At 37.3% G+C, this 12,500-nt stretch overlaps 1 protein-coding gene across 4 annotated transcripts in view; it reads left to right on the top strand.

Annotated features, from left to right (window-relative positions):
* The window catches only part of COX18 (cytochrome c oxidase assembly factor COX18), a 74,610-nt gene extending 63,927 nt beyond the window's left edge, over positions 1 to 10,683 (top strand). For 2 of the 4 annotated variants that reach the window (XM_072941282.1, XM_072941247.1), the window contains exon 11: positions 10,569 to 10,683. The gene's annotated coding sequence lies outside the window, so the exon portion shown is untranslated. The remainder of the gene's footprint in view (positions 1 to 10,568) is intronic. The other 2 variants (XM_072941265.1, XM_072941251.1) reach the window with 2 other exon arrangements.
* The last annotated feature ends 1,817 nt before the right edge of the window (positions 10,684 to 12,500 follow it).

Raw genomic sequence — 12,500 nt, 5'->3', positions numbered from 1 at the left:
ATCAGATCCTCTTTTAGTTATTTCTCCCTCCTATATTTTGATCAGTTGTGTCTACCAACAGATAATTTTTTATAAAATACTTGTTTCCAATTCTTAATTAATCAAAGATATGGAACAGTTCAGACTAGAACTTCTGGTCCACATCTAGAGCTAGCTGTCACCACTTCACTGCCTTGGTGTATTTCAGGCTGAAGTTACCCCCACCACACTCATTTATCATTTCCCTGGCCTCCCAAAGGGGGACAGAGGGAACCAAAAAGCTAGTACAGTGCAGTTAGTGAGAAAGGACATGATTAGTTATTGAATCAGGTCACATCCTAGCTTTGTTTTTCGCTGAGGCAAGACACTAAACTGAGTCTCATTCATTTAAAGAAGATAATAGAGCTTCCTAAACTGTTTTGGTGAAATTTAGTTGGTTCAACATACGTAAAATTTCCTTGTATTTAATTGAGTTGGTCAGTTATTCTAATTTCAGGATTTTTTTTTGTATACATACATTTGTTTAAGTATATCCAGTTTACAATGTTGTCTCAATTTCTGGTGTACAGCATGATGTTTCAATCATACATGAACATACATATATTCATTTTCATATTCTTTTTCACTGTAAGTTACTATAAGATATTGAATATTATTCCCTGTGCTATACAGTATAAACTTGTTGTTTAATTTTATATAAATTAGTTAGTATCTGCAAATCTCAAACTCCCAATTTATCTCTTCCCCTCTTCCCTCTCTGGTAGCTGTAAGTTTGTTTTCTATGTCTGTGAGTCTGTTTCTATGTTGTAAATAAGTTTGTTGTCTTTTTTTTTTTAGATTCCACATATAAGTGATATCATATGGTATTTTTTTTCTCTTTCTGGCTTACTTCACTTAGAATGACATTCTCCAGGTCCATCCATGTTGTTGCCAATGACAATTACTTTATTATTTTTTATGGCTAAGTAGTATCCCATTATATAAATATACCACAACTTCTTTATCCAGTCATCTGTCAATGGACATTTAGGTTGTTTCCATGTCTTGGCTATTGTGAATACTGCTTCTATGAACATTGAGGTACAGGTATCTTTTTGAATTAAGGTTCCCTCTGGATATATGCCCAGGAGTGGGATTGCTGGATCATATGGTAAGTCTACTTTTAGTCTTTTGAGGAATCTCCGTACTGTATTCCATTCCCACCAACAGGGTAGAAGAGTTCCCTTTTCTCCACACCCTCTCCAGCATTTATCATTTGTGACTTTGGAATGATGGCCATTCTGACTAGTGTGAGGTGATACCTCATTGTAGTTTTGATTTGCATTTCTCTGATAATTAGCAATATTGAACATTTTTTCATATGTCTATTGGCCATTTGTATATCTTCTTTGGAGAATTGCTTGTTTAGGTCTTCTGCTCATTTTTAGATTGGGTTATTTGTTTTTTTCTTATTAAGTTGTATGAGCTGTTTACATATTCTGGAAATCAAGCCCTAGTCAGTCTCATCTTTTGCAAATATTTTCTCCCATTCCGTAGGTTGTCTTTTTGTTTTGCTCATGGTTTCCTTTGCTGTGCAAAAGCTTCTAAGTTTAATTAGGTCCCATTTGTTTATTTTTGCTTTTATTTCTATTGCCTGGGTAGACTGCCCTAGGAGAACATTGCTGAGATTTATATAAGGTAATACTTTGCCTAGAAATTGTTTATAAGAAAGTTATCTAATATATGGAAACATTTATGTACATAGGCCTATTTAGCATGGTATTATTTATATATAAGTATAAATAAAATAAGAAAAAGAGAAAGAAGCAAAGATATAATTAGCTCTTCTTGATTGATAACATTTGACCCTGCTTTCCAAGTCTCCAAGTTTGACAATTATCAGTCTATGAAGCAAGGATTCACCCACAAATTTGGAAAAATATTTTTGGAGAAGGTATTTTCTCCTGAAGATCTTATACTTCTTCCTTGTCTGTCCCCATTATATGCCTATATCTGTCTATATCTTCTGGGCTAAATTCTGACTATGTACCAGGCACCCACATGGGAAACAATGTAGAATCACTGTTTGTTGACTATTAAGCCCGGGAATAGAAAGATACTGAGTAATAAATTGCCCTTCTCTCTTTTTCTCCTCTTCATCTCCATTTCTCTCCCCACCCCCCGCCACCTGCTTCCTTCTCAAATACTCACAATCAAGAAAGCCTCACGAGGCCCTTTATTCTTGTCCTTATGTTCCCTGTGCTCTGTCTGTACCATCCTACACTTACAGTTTTCTCTTGCCTTATGTACAAGCTAAAGGATCTTTGAACTTCATTTCCAGTACCCCTTATTTCTGACATCCATTTTCTTGGTGTGCTGGGCATCAAAGGGCAGGCAACTCAGTCCTAAATCAGAGGATTTTTTACTCAGAACTGGAATCTCCCTGTGGCAAGAACAAAAGGATGGGGAAAAATGGGAACTGGGGATGGGAGAATAGTCCCTATCAGCCTTTGGCATCTGGCCACCGCTGGGGTCCTTCTGATTCCCTGACTCTAAGCAGTTCCGTTAACCTTGCAGCTTCAATGGAATACTTGGCAGTGTCTAACACACCTTTTTGTTTTCTTTAAATTTACAGTTCATTATCTTTGAACTCTTTTACAACTTTTTAATTTGCAAAAAACTGATGGTGATGAAAATTATTTCTGTTTGTAGAAATGCAAATATATTTGTCCAATAAAGAAGAAACTAATTCTGTTCTATGGAGGTTGCAAGCATTGCATCTTCTAGTAAATTAACTTCAGCATTCCTGATTGTCTGTGTGTTCATACTCTGAATTCTCCATTGACCAGCTTTTTTAAAGTCTCATTGGTTCTTTCATTAATTAATAACTTAAATAAAACTCTTTGATACATGTTCATTTAAATTTAACTGAAGGTCATAATTTTAATCTTAAAACATTATCCTTTTTCAGCTTCTTAAGTTTCACTGAGACATCAGCTAGACTCCCCTGACAAAACCAGATGGACAGCATTGCAGGGGTGTACCTCGTGACCAGATTAAACCCACACATGAGCAGATTAAGTCCCATTTTGGCTCTAGAGTGACCCAAGCGTCAACAGAGCATGAATTTTACTGACTCTGTTTCTCTAGGTTTTTTTCCTTTTCGATTGATATTGTATTTTGGTTTTGGTTTTGATTTGAACAAGGCCATTAAGTCATCCCCTTTTATAGTGGCAACAGTGGCTGGGAGTTTGATTTTATGGTTTAACTATTTGGAAATCTCTATATAGGAACAATAGATAATCATTCACTGTTCAGTGACAGACAATAGAGAATTCAATTTTTTTTGTTTGTCTACTAATCTGTTTTGAACTTAGATCAAAAACTTTAATTTTCTCCTTATTTTTCATAGCAAGATAATTATTTGCATAGGTTCAGTAAGAATCTGTCCTTTTTTTACCCAGGATATAAATAAACAAGTTGATTGTATAATCAAGGCTTTACCTGCAGTGTCATACTGGACAATGATTCTATTTTCATTTAATTACACATGACTAGTCACTTTAAGGAACAAAGGTCTTTACTATAGGGCCAAAGCCTACACAGTTCTTCCAGTAAAACTGGTCTAATAACCTGGCTTAAAGGGTCCTAGGACATCAGATGGTAGGGAAGATCACTTCTCAGGTCATTAATCTTACTAAATTTGGGGGGGACATCAAAAAGAGAAGAATTTCACAAACTTATAGATACCTCAGTTGAAATACAATTAGTTAACATTCTTGCAGCACTGGTTATAAATAGCCAGACCAAACTTGATGAGACCAATCTTATTTTGTAATCAAGAACAGTATTTCAAATTATTATGATCACAGGTGAGGGATAGTTCAGGAAATATTATGGAAGACTTTGAAATGGGCAAGAAGAGACTTGGTGTCTCTCTCTTTTTTTTTTTTTTTTTTGGTTTCCTTTTAATAGAAGATTATCTGCCTAATGCACCGTTCTAGGTTATCTGATTCTGTGGGTCCGTGACTTTTCTTGCCTTTGAACTCTTTTACAACACTTAGTTGTAGAAAACTGATGATGATTCCTGTTCAAAATGCAAATAAATTTTGTCAGTGAAGATACAATTGATTTTACTCCATGCATCTATTAACACATTAATTTTGGATTCCTGATGGCCTCTGTATGTGTCTATTTGAATTATCTTTTTTTCTTTTTTCTTTTAAAAATTTTTTGAATTCTCTTTTGAAGCAGTTTTTAAATGTATTATTGGTTCTCTTATTAATCAGTTAAAAACAATTTTTGACATATTTTAATGTTATTATTAGTATAAGAGTCATGATGTTACTCTTAAAAATTATACCTTAATATAACCAGTGGGGAGAGGAAAAATAAATTTAATTTCTAATATTTACAGTTGATTTTGCCCTGGTTTTATCTAGCTTTACCACTATAAACAAGGAGGATCTAAACAAGAGTGAAAGGTAAAGGTAATGATTATTTGAGAAGTTTTGGTAAATCCTTTGTTGGAATTCCTCCCAGAAATTGAGTCACTGAATGACTCTAAAACTAGTGACAAATGTTTTTCAAAGTGAGCTCATTTCCAGTTCTTTGTTTAACTAATCATTGATAGATCCTTAAGCAAATTTTGATTACAGAACACTGTATTAGTTTGGGTTGCCAGAACAAAGTACTACAAATTGGGTAGCTTAAAACCACAGAAACTGATTGTCTCACAGTTTGAGAGGCTGCAGGTCTAAACTCCTGGTGTCAGCAGGGCCATGCTCTCTCTTAAATCTGTGGTGAAGGGTCTTCCTAGCCTCTTCTAGATTCTGTTCTTTGCCAGCAATCCTTGGTATTCCTTGGCTTGTCGATGTGTCTCTCCAGTCTGACTGTTATTGGAAGTCTATCCTCGTTTTGTGTGTCTTCACCTTCTCTCCCCTCTGTGAGTGTCCCAGTTTCCCCTTTTTATGAGGGCATCAGTCATATTGGATTAGGGGCCCACCCTCCTCCAGCATGACTTCATCTTAACCTAACTCATTGCCTCTAGTGACCATATTTCCAAATAAGGTAACATTCTAAGATATTGGAAGTTAGAACTTCAACATATGAATTTGGAGGGGAAGGCAGAATTCAACCCATAATAAAGAGAAAGTTAGAATTATAGGGGAAAGAAATTGCTAACTCATAGCCAGAGAGTTGACCAAGAACCTTGATAATTCTGCTATGTTCTCTGGTGTTTTTTCAGGCTCTAAGCCAATAAAATTTGGGAGTTCAGCTGAGTCCCTGGGTATTCATCTCTGGTTGGAGAGCTGTTTGGAGGCTAAGTCCATCAGAAGCATAATTCTGTTCCTGAGGTGGCTTGGCAAATGGAGCTCACCATGGGTAAAGACAGTGGTAACGTGTGGGTGAGCCAGCAGGAGAAGCAGACAAGTTGCACAAGGTGAAAGGAGCCTTTCTACTCTGGGTTCACTTCCCAGCACATCATAGAAAGCAGTTCCTACTGGACCCATGGAAAGTGCCTGTCCTGGCAGTAGAATGCTGACCCTCTTCTTCCAGAGTCACAGATTTATGAGACTCCCTGTTGATTTCTTTATTTTCTTCTCCCTAGTTGTTCAGAGGAAAATCAGGATAATTTTGAAAGTAGAACTTTCAACCTAAGTTCTTTTATTGCTCCTGAGTTTGTGGTTTTGGGTATTACTCATACATGTACATCTACAAAGTAAGCTTGAGCTGTTGAAATGTGGTCATTAATTAATCAATTAATCTAAGTAAAACCTTCCCTGTTAGGCATTTCTTGTATCATCTTTCCAGTGAGTTTGAAACCAGATTTGCAATAATTTCTGATCATGAAGGATCCCCTGGCTTAAGACTTGTGGTAGAAAAGTTCATGGAAAGCCTAGGGTGTTAACTTCTTTCCCGGCTGTATTCCAGCTGGTTTTAAATTCCTCTGCTTGCTTTGGCTTTCCCACATCACCTCTTTATGTGGGTGTTATAGGAATCTTCCTCTCAGTGTCCAATAAAACTCACCCCTCCCCCCTCAGTTTCAAAAGGCTGGAAAAAACTTGATAGTAATGTTACCTTAAAATTAAGGCCAAAGGATAGACGGAGGCGACTAAGTGGATGAAGGTAGGAGTGGTTGTGATTTTTCACACTGAACTGTTTGTGAGCAACAGTCAGGAAAGTGCCCCACCGAGGGGATTACCTTTGGCGGAAATATGAGTCCCATGAGAATCTGAGGTTCACCTAGAGGTTTAAGAAAGGATTAGCAATTCATATGTGCTACCAGCCAAAGGCAGAAAGGAAGTTGTTCTTGTGTTGTGGGTGGTCAAATGTCCACGGAGCTATGGGATTGTCTGATGGAGGTAAATAGCAATGAAGGAAAACAAAGAAGGGACTTCTCAGCAGACAGCTGTGCTATTAAGTCATCCAGGCAAGCACTGAGCACCAACGAAGATGTCCCAGTGTAGAGAGCACCACACTCTCCCAGGAACCCTGCAGACTGGGGTTCTTGTCTTTCTCTGCCATTAGCTAGTTGAAGGATAGAATATAATCTTTTTGTGTCTCTGAATCTCACTTTCTGAACTTAACACTCTTTACCATTGGCTCTTGTTCAGCTAACTTTTTCATGGGTCTTTCCTTTTGCTTGAAAGCTCTTTTGACCAAAACTTTGTTTAAATGCACATATATGCATTTGAGAGGAATACTGTTAGTACTGTTATTCATACCTCTACGGGTATTGTATAATGGGGTCAACTCTGTGACAGGCACCACGATTTGAGTGATGTATATCTGTCACTCTCTTTAGTCTTAACAGTGATCCCAAGAAGAGGTATCCTCATCCTTTATAGCTGAGGAACTGAATGTTATGTAGTTATTAAAGTGTTGAAATGGAAATGGCTACTTAAAAAGCACCCAACCAGTAAGGAGGGCCAGTGGAAATGGGACTCAGACAGGATGGTGAAACTGTAAATGTAGGAAAGGCCTGCGATGAAGTGGGGGCCAATAGGAACTCCCTTTTTTCAGGGAAGTGGCCAAGGAAGGCATTTGGGGGACAGAGGCTGCTGAGCATCTCAAGGAAGAACCAAAAAATAGGAAAAAGTACAAAGAAGGTTCTAGAAGACAAGATTTTTATTAAAAATCATTTTTACCTCCCTTTTTTATAATTATGAAAATAATACATGGACATTGAAGAATAATCAGACAGGACAGAAAAAAAAAGGAACAGAAAAAAATACACTGTAGACCTTCCACAATTATTTTCATTATTGCATATTGCCTTCTAATTTTGTCTAATGTTCCAATTTTCCTCAAGTTGAAATCTGCTTAATATTAAATCATAAACATTTCCCCAGGTTGTTACATAGTCTCTATCATTATCACTTTACGTGGCAATATTCTAGTTCATATTATGTGATAAAAACCATTTCGCCATGGTTCGATACTGGGAGCTATGCACTTTTATGGGTAAGTTGAAACAGATTCTTCATAGGTGGTACTTTAGTTCATTACATTTGGGGGGAATCTGGTTTCTAGGAACCATCTTGAGTTTAACAGACCTATGGATCTTTTAAAAAGGAGAGTACCCAGTATCTACGTCACTAGCCACTTGTAGAAGATGGATATTAGAACGTTGATAACATGGAATTAATATTCTAAAAAATTTAAAAAAATTAAAAAGCAGAAAGGAACGAGAAGTGCTCTTTGGGTGTCAAGGAGAGTCAGAGAGAAATTTAAGACATCACCAGAAAGATTAGTGACTATAAGAACGTGTTTCTGTGTTCTGTATAAGAAGGCATTCGGCATAGTGTGTGCAAAATGAAGCCAGAATTCCAAGTAGAAATGCAATAACTTTAAGAAAACTTTTCTTGGCACTGTAAGCTCACACATGTACTTTTATGTGCTACAAACTTGAAAAAAAAGTTAAAATTTTGAAGTATTGAGGCCATAGCTATAAAAAATTAAGGTTTTAAACTAGATTTGTGAGAGTAAGAAAATATGTGTTATGGTATGCTAAATGCTATTCTATACAGGACTTTTTCATGCTGGCAAATGTTCTACTTCTGCCAATGTGAACAGTTATTTTTGCTGGCAAAAACAGTTCAAATAAAAACAGAAGCAACCCGCCATTTCTTAACATGGTAAAGCTGAAAATTTCAAACATTCAATGGAAATTATTTACACATTTATTTCATTGCTATTCAAAGGAAGTAGTAGGAATTCCATGAAATTTTGTGTTTATGACAAAAGTAAATTGCTAGTTAAAGGTATTTGGAGGTTAGAAGTATGATAGGTAGGAGATGATTTAGAAAGAAAGAAGGGTATCTATTTTAAAACATTATTATTAGCTTCAGCCTTCTCTGACTCTGACACGACTAGTGAGTCTAGAAAAGACAGGCGAGTAGACTACCAAATATTCATTCATTTTTTCTTTGTGTTTAACCAAATTTTGCTCAGTGCATCCATGGTTCCAGCTAAAACGCTTTCCCAGACTTGCTTGCAGTTAGTGGTAACCACATGACATGCTCAGCTGATGAAATAATCGACAAAACCTGATACATTTTGACCCTTTACTCCTTCTTCCCTCTCATTCTTGCCTGGAAAGCAGGCAGTGAGGTTGAAGGCAACAGGCAACAGGAGACCATCTCATAACAAGGATGAGGAACTGAGCTACACAGTGGGAGTGGAGGAGTGAAAAGGAAATGGATCCTGGGGCACTGATGACACCAGGTTACCACTGGGCCCTCGCCTCTGCACTTCTTATGTGAGGCTGTTTGGTTAAGCCACTGTCGTCAGATTTCTGTTATGTCCTGTGCACACCGATCTTAAGTGAGGCAGAGCCCTTGGTGTGGCCTCTTTTTATAAGCTGTACTTCTATTTATAAACTATCCATTATGATAATGATATGTTTTAAGGATTTTTGTCCTCAAATCCTTTGAGCTATTAATTACATTAACAAGCTAACATTTGTAAAATATTCCCTCTTCCTCATCACTGTATTTAATGCCTGAAAGTGTTTTATACATTGTGTGGACTCAATAAATTATATTTCCAGGCAATCTGAAAAGTTGTTTTAACTCCAAAATGTGCATACACACACACACACACACACACACACACACACACACACACACACATATATATCTTTATACAGGTATATATATATCTTTATACAGGTGTATATATGAGTAAATATTCTATATATTTGTCATTATAAATTATGTGTTTAAAAACACTTGTATGGCTTTAAAATACTCAGATATTAAAGCATTACTCTACGAGAATAATTGCCACCTTTTATTTCCTTTCCAATCAGGATTCGTATATTGCTGTAATAATGGACATTTATGTGTTGCAATGAACTCTAAGGTCTTAGGGAAACACGAGAGAACTGATGTGGCTGAAAGGGAGATAAAGAAACAGTGACTTTAGATTTCCTCCAGCAGCACTTGTCAGACCACCTGAATAAGCATTCCATGAAAACAAAACAAAACACATAGGATTTTAAACTCAAGTAACTTTCGGACATACAGTATATCATTCTTTTCCTGGTGGTTCATGGCCCGTTAAAGTTGCCTGCAGTAGAGAAATCTGTTCAACTTTGTTTAATCCAACATTTTCCAATCTTTGATGTGATTGTGAAAACCTTCTATTCAAGTTATACCTATTAATACCCCCTGGAAATACTGTCCTGTGACACACACTCTGGGAAACCCTGTAATACAGGGACCAGAAACATGTAAAATCACTACTATTATTTAGTATTGACCTAGAATATCTAGTGTAGTTGGATAATAATCAGAAATAAAACATACGATTTTTGGAAAGGGGAAGAAAAATTAGGACTTTTTACAGAATACAGAAAGTCTTATTTATCGTGATGTCAAGACATTTATTTTGTCCCCCATTATATCTCTGGTGGCCAGAGTACCTGTGTAACACACAGATGCTCAATAAACACTTGGTGGCAGGAAGGCTTGATGAAGAGAGGGAATCTCATGAGAAACCATGCTCTGAGAAACAACGCTGGGAGAGCTGTTCAAGAGCTGTGGCTGCATGAGCTTTCTGGACATTTGAACATACTGCACATACTGTTTCTTCTCCAAATTTTCATTGTTTAGACTTTTGATATTTTTTAAAAGTCCAGTGATAGAAAATACATGGACTTGCTAGCTATCAGTCCTTCTCAATGTAGTACTCCCGGCAACTACTACCAGCTGACTGGAGTAGATGAGGGAGCTGAAACCTGATTGTCGTCTATAATGTAGGACTTAGTATTCTTTTTTCCTGGTCAAATAAACATAATTACTTTATAATCACCAGACTCATCTCCCTAGCATTATATGAAGACAGATGGTTTACTTTTTTCTCCTCAAATACTGCTGTGGTCGTTTAAAAATGATCACAAATTATTTGATATTTTTCTTTTTGATGGAGGGAAACTAATTGCCCTCCCATTGAGTATGGGCTGGAGTGGACTTAGTGAATCTCTTCTAACAAAAAGAATATAATGGAAATAACAGTGTGAGACTTTGAAGACTGAGTACAAAAGCACTGTGAATTCCTGCTTAGTCTCCCTCCCTCCCTCCCTCTCTGTTTCTGTCTCTCAGATGATTCAGACATGTGCATGAACCATCCAACAGTGGCTCCTCCAGCCCCAGTCAGGCCTTCAGGTGAGGCTGCAGCGTCTGCCAACATCATAACTGCAGATCTATGAGAGACTCCTCTCTAGAGCCACCCAGGTAAGCCCTTATGAATTCCTGACCCTGAGCAGAAACTGAATAAAACTTACTGTTTAAACCGCTTAAGTTTCAGAGTAATATTTAATGCATAAATGGATACCTAATACAACTACATAAAATTAAAAACTTTTAAAGGAATAAAACTCACTTGCAGCCCCTTTAAAAATCCACCCTCTCCTGTTCCCAGTTTCACCACTTAGGTATTGCCAAGTTGGCAACTTATCCATCCATACATGTCTTTTTTCCTTCTAAAGCAAAGATCAGAAAACCCGTTTTGCACAGGGCCAGACAGTAAATGGTTTAGGCCTTGTAGGCCATGTGGTCTCTGTCACAGCTACTCAGCTCTGCTCTTGCAGCATGAAAGCAGCTGTAGACAATATTTAAATGAATGAGTGTGGCTGTGTTCTAATAAAAGTTTATTTATGGACATTGAAATTTGAATTTCACATAATTTTCACATCACGAAATGTTGTTTTTCTCTTCATTTTTTTTCAAGCACTCAAAAATGTAAAAACCATTTTTAGCTTGTAGGTCACTTAAAACCAGGCAGTGGGCCAGACTTGGCCTACGGGCATAGTTTGCTGATTTCTGTACTAAAGTAACAGAATTCTTTATATTTAGCTGACACATGGATGCCCAAAATAAAGACAACATTTTTTTCAGACAGTAACTGTGTAACCACAGTATAGTTACTGGGAAGTAGGTGGGCATGATATGTGCAAGTTCCGAGTCATGCTCCTAAAGGGAAGTGATGGACTCTCCCCGTTTGCTCCCTTTCTTTCACGTCTCACTGGCCTGAGTGAAGATCATCTTGGACCATGTGGATGGCAGAAATGTCCTTGGTGTGGTGAAACAAATAGAAGGAGCCAGAATTCCTGCCTCTGGACTGTGTGCAGTCGTACTGTCATGAGAATGAGAAATAAGACGACAATCGTTTTGTAAAGGGAACTCTGCTGTTCGGTTCTTTTCACACTTCGCCAAATCTATATTCTAACTAATTCAGCTGGCTAGACTTTGACTGACATCTCTAAGTGTAATGACAGATTAATGTGTTGTACTTTCAAGAAGCACTGCAGACAGTGATTAACAGCTATGTGTGAAGTTAAAAAATTCGTTCTTGGTTCCTTATCAAGGTGGGATAGTATGGACGTAGGATAGTTTTAACGTTTTTTAAAACCAGAATTTCTAAATAGTTGCAGGTGTTTGCCTTTTCTTCTGATAGTTGAGTTCCTGCATTTGAAAGTGAACAAATGTATCTTTGTATTCCTTTTCTCCTACTTCTATCACACTTAACGGCCAAGGGAGGAACATTATTAATTGGAAGAAACATAAACGATTTACTCCTCATAATCCCTGAGGAATTAATTCACATTGTCCTTTGTGGAGCTTGTTTATATAAATGAATGGACTTAAAATTCACCACCCTACCCCCTGCAAGTATCCCATGGTCCTATGAATTTTCTCATTCATATGATAACTGAAAGAAATTATAGTTACAAGGGACTTCCTTATCTTGTGAGTGTCTTTTATTTTCCACAGCAGAACTTGGGGGGCCCCAGGCTGTGAACAACAATGAAAAAAGATCCCACAGTCTCAAAGTCTGGACACCACTATGAAAATCATCAGCCACCACTTGGCAGCACCAGAGGATCAGGCATTGTCCAAACAATTGTTTTGAGTTCTTGTGCTGACGCACAGTATTTCCCATTCATCTCTCTCCCCCTCTTTTTCCCCCCTTTTTCTCCCCGCCAAAAACCCAACTAACTTTAAGTAGGCACAATCTTCCAAGTCCTGGCTGCT

Source organism: Vicugna pacos, chromosome 2, assembly GCF_048564905.1.
Source record: "Vicugna pacos chromosome 2, VicPac4, whole genome shotgun sequence".
Taxonomy (NCBI): domain Eukaryota; kingdom Metazoa; phylum Chordata; class Mammalia; order Artiodactyla; family Camelidae; genus Vicugna; species Vicugna pacos.
Note: the sequence above shows the minus strand (reverse complement) of the source record. Positions and strands in the feature narration are given on the sequence as shown.